We start from the raw sequence: 10,621 nt of genomic DNA, 5'->3' as shown, positions 1-10,621 counted from the left end.
CTCACAGCTCCCAGAAGCCATTAACAGTCCATAGCACCTCAGTTAGAACTGGGTTCCTGAAGTCCTTCCCTTTCCAAATAGGCAGGGAAAGGCAATCATTTATCCAAGTAGTTATGACCCAAAATAGCCGAATCCTGGTAAAACTTTGTAAGCACGTAGTGTTGACATTGTTGATGTGGAGGTACAGGGTAAACTTCTGGAATGTTTCCAAGTTCTTGAATTGTGGAATAAGAAATTGAGTAGAGATACATGCTTACCACAGAAGCAAGAGCAGCTCAGTAGGAAAAAATTGCACTTCCCAGTCAGGAAACAGGCAGAGGGACTAAGTTTAGATGTCTTTGATGTAAAGAATTAGGGCTTTTGATCACTTCAAAAAAGAAGAAGAAGGAGAAGGAGAAGGAGAAGGAGAAGGAGAAGGAGAAGGAGAAGGAGAAGGAGAAGGAGAAGGAGAAGGAGATTGAGATTGAGAATGAGAAGGTGAATGAGATGGAGAAGGAGAGAAAGAAAGAAAGAAAGAAAGAAAGAAAGAAAGAAAGAAAGAAAGAAAGGAAGGAAGGAAGGAAGAAAGAAAAAGAATTAGGGCTTTTAAGTTACCTCACAATAAGCTTTTGGCTCATTTGCATAGTATATACATTTGCCTCTTTTGCATAAAATTTCTTTTTCTCTGCAAGGTCTGTTACAGGTAGTAGTTCTACATTCAATTTCATGAATCACATGACTCATTAACATCTTAAATCTACACCGTGGTCTGCACAGTTGGCCTTGGGTGAGTGGGTATCTATATTTCTTCTTCCACTTTGCTAACTTGATTTTTCCCCCACACACTATTTTTGTAAGGATTTTACAAAGCTTTCCAGATGTCACTCTCTGTCCCATTCTCCTCCCTTAGCATTAAGGGGTTTAGATTTGATCTTAAGAATGACAATTCAAGATGTCAGATTAGTGTCACAGCCAACTGCTGCTGTCCTGTCAGATGGGTGGGCGTGGGCAGGCACTGAGGTTTTGTTAGGTAGAAGACAGATGTGAGATTACCTACAAGGTCAGCCACAAAACCATGACCAGTCTCCAAAAGGAATAAAAATTTCCAGTTCAAATTTATGCTAAGTAACCATGTGGAGAGGGAAGTATATCTCAAGCTCATTCATCGGAGGGCAGGAAGACACGATGTAAACAAGACCAGGCAGAATAGATAAGAGTTGAACCCAGGTCCCTGTGGGACACTGCTTCCTTGAGCAGATTGCTTGTGTCCAAGTGAACATATTAGTCTACCCTGGATTTAATATATTTTACTTACTGAATCTTTTTTTCCTTCCTTTTTTCTTTCTACTTTTCTTTTTCTTTTTTCCCCTTTGCATCTTGTTGAACTCATCCTGACGAACGTGCAAACATCATGGTATCCCATGGCACCCTGGTGCCACGACTCAAATCACTTAAAGGCAATTCTGTCTCTGGTGAGTAAAGGTCTGCACACAGATCTGCTTGAAACATGGCTCACTTTCTCACCTTTTTCTCCTCTCCCCTTTCTCTTTCCACTTCAGGAATCTTTGCTACATCTTTCTCTTCACTCTTCTTGCCTCTCCTCGGTGAAACTCTTTAGTGTCCACTGAGTGCCACAGGCAAGACACACTTGGATCCAAAGTTCAACAGGGGCGATGATCCTGCTCCTGCTGTTCCTGAATCATTAGCTGCCGTTTTCTGTCTTTTCTTTCCCTGTAGTGGCTGAGAATGGCTGCCCCAGACTACTTCCTACAACCAGTATTCCCATTTTCTCTTCTATCTACCACCTTCCCTACACTCCTGCAGCCTTGGGCTTGGTTCCCTCAATTCTCACCAAGGCCAACACTTGCTTTGTGGGAGCCTCCTCTTCTTCTAGAAGCTGCCTCTGCCACAAGCAAGTCAGACAAAAGTTTTGAATGTTTTCTTTCCTTTAGAAGTTAAGATAAACTGTGTTTTTGCTTTCTGAAACATCTTTAGGGGGACACACTACTCAACAGGAATAAGTCTTCCTCTGGTCGTCCTGTTGATATGGGGTGTCTGAAGACCCTGTAAGACTTGGTTATGTATTTTAGAAACCTTAGGGGCACTCTCTTTTACTTTGTACCAACCTCCTGAATGTCCTTGTTTAGTCCAACCATGTCTCTATGAGGCCAGAATATCAACTAAATTACTAAACTAAGGGGAAAGAGCCCATTCGTTCCTATTAGCAGAAAGAATGAGGGAGATGCTTACCTTGGGGGCTTCATCTTAAGTCACCTGCCCTCTCCTTCGCCATTTTCCTTACTACTCTCTTTTATCAGCTTACTAATTTATTTATTTATCAAAGTGAAAAGTAAGGAAGAACCCCTGAGAGTGGGAGGGGCTCCAAAAGGAGAACTCTGGCAGCTCATTTTAAGCCCTCAGATCTAAACTTCGTTTCTCAGGCTGCTCCCTTGGTCTAAATACATGATTAACAAGATTTTCTTGGGAATGGGGACTGTGAAACCTGTTTTTGTAACTGCCCAACCTCTGAGTGCTGAACACAGAACATAAAGTAGCTTCTATGCTACACACATCTTCCAAGTCACAGAGGAGATACAGGCAGGAACTGGGGGACAGACAGACTGATGACCCCTGATTTTTTGGGATTCCACAAGTACCTCACTTATCATAGTTTGTTTTAGAGAAACCCAAACCAGAGCAGGGGCTAGAGACAACTTAAAGGACAGATATGTCACTCAAAGGGAGCTGTGATCCTTATTCCTGTGCTCTTCCAGATAGGAAAGTGGCTCTTTGTACCAGTGCATACATACCCCTTTGGGGAGCATCACAAGGAATTTAGACCTATCTGGTTCTCAACTCACTGCCCCTCACCAGCAAAAATCTTATATTTCTTTTGTAACATCTGAGTCTCTGTACCATTTAGAGGATGGTGAAGCAGTTGCCACAAAGGCAACTTGACCTGTAACACTGTTCTCCAATGAGATCTTTTCTATAACTGAGATGGAGCATGGTCTGAAGTTCCACACATAGAATAATTCTATTTGAAGGCATCAACAAGGATGGCTTGGAAAACACAAAATGGAGCTTTCTGTTTTAGCCTTAATGGGGTCTGCCCAGGAACTCTCTTCAAAGCTTGGGGAAGTTCTCTTCTCTTGAAGTATCCCAGGGAACAAATAAATCAGGCTTCCACTTCTCCAGTTGCTCCTTTCTACCCACCTCTGCTGCTCCCTAGCTAGATCCGGAGTCACTTGACCAAGCCACCAACATCCTTATCCTAAGTCCTCTACTGGATACAGGAAGCCACTTGTAGGCATGCTTCTTCATAGGGCCACCCAAAGAGAGGAACATTGATAGAGAAATTTTCCCTTATAATATTTAAAGGAAATAAGAAGAGACTTGAAGAAAATTTTTCTGAGGATTAGTAAAAATATCTAGATGAATTCTAACAAAAAACGCAACCCTTTGAACTCATCTGAACAGACATTGCTTCAGTAATTGGCAAACCATTACCCAGAGTGAGAGACAGACTCACAGGGAATTCTTAGATCGTTGACATGTGTCAAATGCTGAGTATCCTTCTAGGTCTACAGGTATTGCTGTTGTGAGTCCTGATTGGGATTTTAAGGGCCCAGTAGAACGGTGACAGCAGCCACACAGATTGTCTATCTGATCGGGAGAATTAAAGCTGATAGAGATAAGCCTTTCAAGTTTGATGAAGTATCTACCACCGAGCAGGGAGCCAATGAAAATACTGCTGCCTCCCAAGAGAAGCTCAAGGAAAACTTACTGAAGCACATATATTTGATACCAGAGTCCACAGAAGGATTAATTTAAAACATGTTTATCATTCAACCTGGCCTTGATATTTCAATGCAATTACAAAACATCTTGCAGGAACCTGAGATTTTCATTGATGACCTCATGAGGGTTACCTTCTGTTTTCAATGTTTGAGATCAGAAGGAAGATAGGCAAGTCAGAGAGGATCTTGTGCGTGATGGATTGTTGAGACCTGTCTTAGAGATCAGCAGAAAACTTGGATATCATGGGGAAGGCCTTCAATGACATATAATAACAAATAAATTCATAGACAGCTACTGTCCTCAAAAACAAATGAACTTTAGATATGTGAACTGCTGTTCCAGAAAGAACTTGCTTGATGCCCAAAGAGGAACTCTGTTTTTGAATTAATAGACCAGGATAAGTCGTGTGTGTGTGTGTGTGTGTGTGTGTGTGTGTGTGTACAGGAGAGCATATGTGCATGTGTGTGTATGTATGAGTGCATAAAACAAAATAGGCCTTTTACTTCTAAAAACAAACAACCTACGCTTCCTTGGGATGAGAGTTCTAGATGCCATAGTTATTCCTGTTTCAAGAAGTCTATTCTCGATCCTCTTACTATTTATAAGACCCACACTCTTCAACCTCTTTATCAAGAGCTGTCTTCTAGACTCTAGGCTGTAAAACTGGAGTGCTGGTGACTTCAGGGCATGGTCACTGCTGCTGCTACTACCTCCTTTTAAAAACAAGGTCTGTGGTGTTAGGAGCCTCGGTGAGCGTGACAACACTTGCCATTACAAGATGGCTCGGGCATCCTGTGCTCCCACAAGTAAACAACTAACTGCACAGGTGCAAAAGGCAAAATCACGCCAAAGTCACTGCCCATCGCGGGGCGTAATATGGGGTGATGAGTGAACAGCCAATCAGAAGTGAACACGCCACTCTAGGGTACATATAGCAGTGCCTTTCCTGGGCTTGGGGTCTTTCCGCTTCTGCTGATACAAGAATAAAGCCTCGTTGTAGTAACTACCCGAACACTGCTTCACGTGTCTCTTTTGCGGGCGAAGGGGACTCGGAAGGGGCGCGGAACACTGTGGATCATCTAGACTCTACTGACAGGCAATGAGGACTGGAAAGTCAGCAGGGAAGTGAAAGACTTGAGCTACAATGGAGACTCAGGATTTTGAAGACGCTAGGACCATAGGGTGTCTACACATGAAAGCTGAAAGCCTGGAGTAGACAATAGAGAATCACCTATTCATGGGGCTGCACACAGCTGATAAAGCCCAGGTAATTCCAACACAAGGTGGGGATTGTTGTTTGCCCTTCTGGGTTTCAGTGTATTTTGGTTTGATCTTTCCTTGGTATCTTTCTGTCCCTTCCTTTCAGAATTGGAATGCTTACTCTGTTCCCTTGTACAGTGGAAGTGTATAACATGGGTTTTCATTTTATAGAGCTTCCCAGATAGGAGTTTGCCATGAGTCTCAGACGAGACTTTGGACTTTTAGGGGAAAACTATTAAAGACTAAGAAGACTTTTCAAGTGGGCTGGATAGATATCTTGCATTATGAGATGGCCATGAACCTATGGATGTCAAAGTGACAAGCGGTGGACTCGTGATGGTTAATCTCGACTGTCAGTTTGATGGGACTCAGAATTACCAGGGAGATACAAATCTGGAAATGTCTGTGAGGGCATTTCCAGGAAGGTTTAGTTGAAGTGGAAAGATAAAGCCTACCTATGGGTAGCATTAGTTCATGAGGTGGAGTCCTAGACTGAATAGAAAGGAGAAATCAAACTGAGTACTAAAGTTTAGTTTTCTTTGTTTCCTGACTCTGATACAATGTTCTCATGCCTTTTCTGCCATGATGGACTGTACCCTCCAACTTCCAGCCCAAAATAAAATCTTTCATTCCTTACTTCAGTTGAAATTTTCAGGTACTTTGTCACAGCAATGAAAAGCAATCAATGTGAGTTCCAAATAGTGAGGAAATGTCTAACATCTTTGGCCAGTATGGAAATGTAAATCAAAATTGTGCTTACTTTACTGAGAATGGTTGTCACCAAGGGGGAAAGAAGCTGATTGGAGGCTTCTCAGAAAATTAAAATATAGAACCTTCCTATGATCATCCATACTCAAAAGAACAAAAACGTCAGAGATACCTATGTACCTATGTTTATCATGGCACACTTCATGATAGTTAAATTACAGAATTATCATTGGTGCTCATTAATAAAAGGTGGCACACACACACATACACAAGATGAAGCATTGCTCAGTCATACAGAAAAAATAAATAAATCATGTTAGTCATAGGAACAATGATTGGAACATGGTGATCACCACGTTTCCTGAAATATGGCAGTCACGAAAGACATGTATTTGTGTATTTTTCTCTGTGTGGACTTTAGGGAAAATAACATGTTAAACTAAAAAGTAGTCATACTAGAGATGTGGAAGGGAGAAGAGAGAGGGTTAGGACGGATAAGAAAGAGTAGTCAGGAGGGCTGCTCTTCCAAAGGGGCAAGGTTCAAATCCCACCACCTACACGGCAGTTCACAACTGTCTGTCATCCCAGTGCTAGGTGATCTCACACCCTCACCCAGACATATATAGACACAGAACACAAATGTAAATAAAAGTAGGGAAAAGAAAATAAAAAAGAAAAGAAGGAGTAGTCAAGTGACTGGATATAGTCAACACATATTTTGTATATGGATGGAACTGCCACAATGAGATATCTTACTTCATAAAATTAATATGTACTAACTAAAACATAACTAAACACACATACAAAAAAAAGTGTGAGTAGACTCCAGGAGCCGAGGAATGTACTTCTGTGGTAGAATTCTCATCCAGCAGCTGAGTCCCTGGATTTCACCCTAACAGTGGGAGTTGGGGGAACAGTTATTCAGAGGTAGGTAACAAAGAGCCAAGAAGTGGAAACAGGTCTGATTTTGTAAGCTTTCTCTGTAAGACTGGAACAGGAAAACAGAATCCAGTATGAAAACAATGTCAGCTTATTTACTATCATTTCTTTTGAAAACATTAAAATAAAGGACTACAAGAAAGAAAAGAATTTCTGGTTGTCTAAAATTAGGCAAAATTAATGAGTTTATAAAGCAGAGACAGGAGATGAAATGTGTTTTAGATTTATGTGTGTCTGTATATGTTTGTGTATGTGTGTGTGTTTGTGTGTGCATGTGTATGTGTGTATACATGTGTGTATGTGTGTAATGTGTATGTATGCGTGTGTGTGTGTTTATGTGTTTGCATGTGGGTGTGTGTGTATGTGGGGTATGTGTGTGTGTGTGTGTGCGCGCGCGTGCATGTGCGTGAGTGAGAATACACATGATGTGGGGAGGCAGTGGTCAATGTCAACTGTGTGAAGTTGGTTCGCTCCTCTCATCTTTCCATAGGTTTCAGGATGGAGCTCAGGTCATCTAGTTTGTACCACTTGAGCATTTACCAGCTAAACTATCTCACCAAGGTCACTTTATCATCCTTATTGCCCTCTTTATCATCCTTACTTTTCTTTAGAAAGCTGAGCATAGGTAGGCTCTCTACTGTCCTTATCAGTTGTGTTGAAATTTCCTTCTTTCTTTCTTTCTTTCTTTCTTTCTTTCTTTCTTTCTTTCTTTCTTTTCTTTTCTTTTCTTTTCTTTTCTTCTTCTTCTTCTTCTTTTTTTTTTTTTTTAGTACTAAGCATTGACTCTAAGGCCTGTACACTCTAGGAAAGTTCTACCACTGAGCTAACCCACAACAGGTGCTGAATTCCTTGGTTCTCGGCCAGCTCTGAACATAACCAGACTCTAGAGTAAGAGATTTCTCTTCCTTTTCATGATCCCTAAGATATCCTAAGGTTCTTCATTGAGAGGGACTTAAAGGGCTGAGTTCAGAGTTGCCAATACTTGGACTGCAAGTCTACATCTTGTAACACTAGCCAAGACTCCAGAGCTTCTGAAGTAAGAGACAGTCTAAGCCTGAAAACAGGCCAGATGGAAAGCCAGAGAGCCAAAGAAGAGCACGAATGAAGGCTGCCCCAGGAGGACAGAAGGCATCATGGGCGAGCATAACCAGACAGTGTGAAATGAGTGAAAGCAGAGTCTGACCACCGAGCCGAAGGCCTCAGAACTGGGACCTGTAATGAAGATGAGCGGTAAGCTTCAGTGGGGAGGAAGGGAAGGAAGAGTGAAGCAATTGTCACGAGGCACCCGCAATACAAAGATAAACCCCAGGGTTTGGGCCTTGGAGGTAAGCTCTGTCCAAGTATTGATCAAAGCATGGTGCCTCATGAAGCCTTTGAGGCTTAAGAGTTTGATCAAAGTGAGTTAAAGACCACAGACAGCACCCTAAAGCACTGCAGACTCTCGGTGTCTCTGGAGCTAAGGAGTAATTCTAACTGCACCATCCTAAGGGACACACTTGATTTTACAACTCAATGAAAACTGAGTGTTAAGGCCATGCTTGCTCACCACTGCTGAGATGGGGGTGGGGGTGGCCCTCTCACTTTGAGGCACCATCTCCCTCACTGACTTTCTGTCCAGTGTTGTTCTTGCCCAGCTCCAGAATCATTGCCCCTTAGGCAATGTACATGCAGGCCCCATCTCAGGCTATTTTCTATTTGCTAAAACAAAGCACCTTGGGCTGAATAATTTACAAAGAATAGAGGCTTATTTGGTTCATACATCTGGAAAAGGGTCTCTTGCACCTACATAACATGGCAGAATGGAACAAGACTGAACAATCAGGAGTCAACCCAGGTTTCTTTCAGAGACCTGAACCTGACCTACCCACTAATGCCAATAATCTCAGCAAGTCCTTACTTTGAAAGTGATCAGTTTGTGAGCTTATAGATTCGATTTCGTTCAAGCCAGCGGTAAGGTAAGGACTTGGCTTTGTGCTCTGCCGTTTAAGACAATGGTAGGAGGAGATGCTGAGGTTAATACCTTGAACTTAGAACAATTGCTTTACCATCCCCTGCATATTAGTAATTCGTTAATAGGTCATTGAATCTCCATTAACTGTTTCCCACATTCTTCCCCAGTGAGTTTTAATACACCCCACCTTTTCTTCTTTTATCTCCTACAATGGGTGCATTGCCTAAGACCTCTGACAATGCTTTTCCTCATCCATCTGGCAAAGTTCCTGGGCTTTGGCCTTCTGTCTTGCCATCACAGAGGACATACTCTGCTATAGTTGTTTCTGGGCCAAAGTTGCTCCCAAAGGTATAAAGAGCAGTGTGTCTGACGTCCAATGATGAGACTCCAGTGTCCTCAGGGCTCCGAATGTAGAGAATCTGGGCCAATGTCAGTGTAGGGTTTCTCATACTTCCCCTTGCCTTTCTCAGACACTGTCACATGTGGGTAGCTTGTGATAAAAGCTGTGTACAATCTAGGAAGACACTAGGCATATCAGCTCAGCCCAGGTGTGTGCCCCAGCCCCAGCAGCTGGAACCACAATGAGTAACTAATACTTCTTATTCTTGGAGAGTCATGGGGTGGGGGACAGTGGAGAGATGAACCGCTGGTTAAGAGCACATACGAGTTTTGCAGACTTAAGTTTGGACCACAGTGATCCTGCTGGGCGGCTCATGATCACCTGTCATTCCAGCTCTGAGTGGATTCAGCATCCTCTACCGATCTCTGAAGGTGCTTGCACATGTGTGCACAACCCTGTTTCTCTCTCCAGCATAAGCATAATTAAAAATAAAAATAAATCCTTAGAAAAGAGGACTGAACTTCCCCTGAAATCTGTGTGATCAGCACATAAGGTAAAGGCGATGATGGGACTTTCATGTCTACTTGGTTTGGGGCTAGGGTCTCCCTAGAGCTCATGTGTTGTCCTTTCTCACATGATTTCTCCTTGCAAACAGATAGCACTGTGCATGACAGAAAGATTCTGGGTTGGTTTCTAGCACCACCCCATCACTTAAAAAGGACAAACCACGAATCCCTCAAAGCTTGGATTCCACCACTTCTTTCCAGGATTGCTGTGAGACCAGAGGGGGTCAGGCCACACGAACTCTGCAATGTGTTTTATACACCCTACAGTTTAGTGTTGGGATTGGCATGTCTTTCTCTTGCTCCCCTTATTCCTGGCCTTAGGGTTCTACTGCTGTGAAGATGCCATGACCAAGGCAACTCTTTTTTTTTTTTTTTAATGAATGAGGCAATTTATTAACCCAGCATCCTTTGTTCTAATGCTTCTTGTTGGCAGCTGCCACCTGTCCAGCAATTCTGTCCAGATCTCTCTGTCCCTGGCATGTTAGCTTGCAGCCCCCATCTTGGTCCTTTTCCACCATTTTCAGCCCCTCCAGGGCTTGGAGGACCCAGAGGGCCACACTCTTAGAGCTTCTGCTGAAGTGGCTGGGCCTGACACCGTTTCTCTGCAGTCCTCCGTAGATCTTGGTCATGGAACCAACCCCTGCACCACCACGGAGGTACAAGTGCCGTGCTGTGGAAACAGCTCGTGTGTAGAACCAGTTCTCATCATATGGGGCAAGCTCTTTATGTTTGGCAATCTTGACTGTGTTCACCCATTCAGGGACTTTTTGAGGAAGGCTGCCAGAGCTCTGACGAACTCCTGCTGGTTAAAGTCTTTTACAGTAACTCCAGGCATTTTGCGGCCTCCGTGCTGCCAGCCAGGGGAAAGGGACACCAAGGCAACTCTTATAAAGGAAAACCTTTAATTGGGACTGGCTTACAGTTTAGAGGTTTAGTCCTTTATCATCATGATGGGACACTTGGCAGCATCTAGGCAGACATGGTGCTGGAAAGGTAGCTGAGAGTTCTAAATCTGGATGGGCAGCAGATATATTATCTATCTATCTATCTATCTATCTATCTATCTATCTATCTATC

At 43.0% G+C, this 10,621-nt stretch overlaps 1 pseudogene; it reads right to left on the bottom strand.

Moving 5' to 3' along the window:
* Positions 1-9,904: 9,904 nt before the first annotated feature.
* On the bottom strand, positions 9,905-10,408 carry LOC117714110 (small ribosomal subunit protein eS19 pseudogene; annotated as a pseudogene).
* Positions 10,409-10,621: the final 213 nt, after the last annotated feature.

This window comes from Arvicanthis niloticus, chromosome 8, assembly GCF_011762505.2.
Source record: "Arvicanthis niloticus isolate mArvNil1 chromosome 8, mArvNil1.pat.X, whole genome shotgun sequence".
NCBI lineage: Eukaryota > Metazoa > Chordata > Mammalia > Rodentia > Muridae > Arvicanthis > Arvicanthis niloticus.
The sequence above is the reverse complement of the archived record's forward strand: the minus strand, read 5'-3'. Positions and strand labels throughout refer to the sequence as shown.